Here is a 3,314-nt window from a genome sequence, read left to right as displayed (position 1 = left end):
AAGCACTGTCTGAAATGGGGTAAATCATCCCAGCATCAAGCAACTTCACCACCTTCTTCCTCACTACTTCCTTCATAGTGGGGTTTAGTCTCCTCTGTGGTTGCCTTACTGGTTTGACCTCTTCTTCCATCAATATTTTGTGGGTGCAAAAGGAAGGATTAATACCCTTAAGATCTGAAAACTGCCATCCAATAGCCATTTTATTCTTCTTGAGTACCTTAATCAACTTCCCATATTCCTCATCAGACAACATTGCATTAATGATTGCTGGATATGTTTGATCATCCCCAAGGAACACATACTTCAAATGTGAAGGTAATTCTTTAAGTTCTACCTTAGGTGCTCCTTTTGGAATGTCATCAATCTTCTTCTCAAGCTCTTCCACTTCTGGCTCTTCTTGGTAATCTTCTGTACCTGTCTCTTCTTCTGATCTTTTTTCCTCAACTGGGAATTCTTCTTCTTTATTCACCTCTTCCACAACCTCTTATATCACATCCAATCTAAAACAATCCTCTACATCAATAGGGTGCTTGATGGTTTCAAATACATCAATTGTGACTGTTTCCTCATCCACCCTTAGCAACAACTTTCCTTGTTCAACATCTATCAAAGATCTTGCAGTTGCTAAAAAGGGTTTTCCTAACAATAGGGGACTTTCTGTATCTTCTTCCTCCATGTCAAGAATCACAAAATCCACTGGAAAAATAAACTTGTCTACCTTGACCAAGACATCTTCAACCACACCTTCAGGCCTCTTGATAGATCTATCTGCAAGATGCAGAATAAGATTGGTCTCCTTCAAGGTGTTGATTCCCAAAGCTCTACATACTGTCAACGACATCAAATTTATACTGGCTCCCAAATCACACAATGCCTTTCCCACCTCCACATCTCCTATAGCAATAGAAATACTGAAGCTTCCAGGATCTTTCATTTTTGTTGGAAGCTTCTTCTGGATTAGCGCACTACACTCTACTGTTAGGGCCACTGTCTCACCATCAATTAATTTCCTCTTCTTAGTAAGAAGATCCTTCATGAATTTTGCATAGTGAGGCATATTTTCGAGTGCTTCAGAAAATGGTATGTTAATTTGTAAATTTTTGAAGATATCTAGAAATCTTGCATAGTGCTGTTTCTGAATCTCTTGCTTCAACCTCTGAGGGTAGGGAACTTTAGCATAGGGAGATAAATAACTGGCTGTTCTTTCTTGTCAGCCATCTTCTTCTTTTCCCACTTCATCATCTTTTGTGGGGAAGTATTTTTACCAACTTCTACCTCTCCTTCATTCTTATTGTCCTTCCCTTCCTCTTCTTTATCAATTCCAACTATAACATCTCTAACAACTACTTCCTTCTCACTTTTCTCATTTCTCATCTTCTCTACTTCATCATCAGAGACTACATCTTCAACCACAACCTCTTCTTCATTCTTTTTATTTTCCACATTCTTTTTCCCTAGTTGAAGTACCAATCCACTTCTTGTCATAATTGCTTTACAGTGCTCCTTAGGATTCACTAGTGTATCACTTGGAAATTTCCCTTGTGATCTCTCTGATATCTGTCTTGATAATTGACCAATCTGGGTCTCCAAATTTCTGATTGATGCTTCCTGATTTCTAAAAGAAGTTCTGGTCTCCTGCATGAATGCAGTTGTCTCTTCCCTGAATGAATTAGACCCCTGGATATAATCCTGAGTTGTCTTAGATAACTGAGCAAACGCTTTCTCCCATGCAGCAGGATCACTTGTCTGCTCCTTCATATGTGGTGGTGGAGGATGTAATGGTGGGTTCAATTGATGGTTGGAACTATAACTGAATCCTGGGTGTTGATTCTTGTTTTTCCATGGTGGCATATAAACATTCTTTCCCTGATTGTTGTAGTTCCTTTGATTATTCTGATCATACCACACTCCATTCACCTCTGCTTGTTCTGGTGATCCCCCATAATCACACTCCTCTGTCACATGGCCCTTGCCACAGATGGCACATACACATTTGGTTTCCACAGAGGCTACTTTTTATGAAGAGAGTTGCTTGATAAGGGTATCTAATTGTTGCTGCTGTTGTCTCTGTGTCTGCATCAGTTGATCATTCCTTGCCAACAGAGCATCATACCCATCCAACCTGATGACTCCTGTCCTTCTGTCAGACACTGGGGCATTATCAAATTCCTGAGATGCCAATGACTCAAAGATATTCAAGGCTTCTTGAGGGGTCTTGGTAGTCAATGATCCACCAGCAGTGGCATGCACCAAGGTTCTAGTGTTAGTGGTCATTCCTTGCAGGAAGATTGCTGCTTGTTGCCATGCCTCAATTCCATGCTGTGGACATTTCCTCAACAAAGTCTTGAATCTCTCCCAAGCCTCATAAATGGATTCTGACTCTTTCTGCTTAAAGCTTGTAATCTCATCCTTCAACTTGGCCCTCTTAGATGCTGAGAAAAACCTCTGCAAGAACTTGGTTTGCAGATCATCCCAAGTTGTTATACTTCCTTGTGGAAATGATTGCAGCCATCTCCTTGTATCATCCGTCAGTGAATGAGTGAATAGTCTCAACAGAATTGCATCTCTTGTGACACCATTTATCTTCACAGTATCACTCAACAATAGAAAGTTCTCTATGTGCAAGTAAGGGTCCTCTGCACTGGTTCCAACAAACTGATCCTTCTGCACCAAATGAATCAAAGCAGGCTTCAATTCAAAGTTGTTGGGCTCCACTGTTGGGCGCACAACACTCCCAATTGGAGGAATCACTGCAGGAGTCATGTACTCTCCCAGTGTCCTCTGTGGTGGTGGTGGTCTGTGATTCTCTGCCATTATCTCTGCCTGATTAACCGTACTGGATTCACCAATTTCTTGCAATTGTCTCCTTTGCCTGGCCGCCCTTTTTTGCTTCCTCAATGTCCTTTCTAATTCTGGATCATACAACAACAAATTCGGATCAAGTGTACCTCGCATATACCAGAATCAAAATTGACCAGAAACTTAACATAAACTAAAAATACTGAAAATAAAAGGATTCAATCTCAGAATTCTATGGTATGAATTAGTGTTGAAAAACCAATTCCCCGGCAACGGCGCCAAAAACTTGTTGGACGTTTAGCAAGTGCACTAGTCGTACAAGTAATAAAATGATGAGTAAATATCGTTCCCACGAGGAATTGTGTTCAAACACCAATATACCATAGAAAACTAATTTGAATCAAATAAGAGTTTGTAAAAATCATGAATAATTTGTCACCAGAAAATTGATTGTAAGTAATTTGACACAAAGTAAATATGGATTAGGAATTAATAAAACAACAAGTAGTCAGAAA

At 39.9% G+C, this 3,314-nt stretch overlaps 1 non-coding gene across 1 annotated transcript; it reads left to right on the top strand.

Moving 5' to 3' along the window:
• Positions 1-2,311: 2,311 nt before the first annotated feature.
• LOC133311302 (small nucleolar RNA R71) lies at positions 2,312-2,418 on the top strand. The gene has a single exon (XR_009751547.1). It is a non-coding gene; the product is annotated as a small nucleolar RNA R71 (small nucleolar RNA).
• The last annotated feature ends 896 nt before the right edge of the window (positions 2,419-3,314 follow it).

This window comes from Gastrolobium bilobum, unplaced genomic scaffold (assembly GCF_033153095.1).
Source record: "Gastrolobium bilobum isolate Gb01-03AN ecotype WA unplaced genomic scaffold, APGP_CSIRO_Gbil_v1 utg59654, whole genome shotgun sequence".
Lineage (NCBI taxonomy): Eukaryota > Viridiplantae > Streptophyta > Magnoliopsida > Fabales > Fabaceae > Gastrolobium > Gastrolobium bilobum.
The sequence above is the reverse complement of the archived record's forward strand: the minus strand, read 5'-3'. Positions and strand labels throughout refer to the sequence as shown.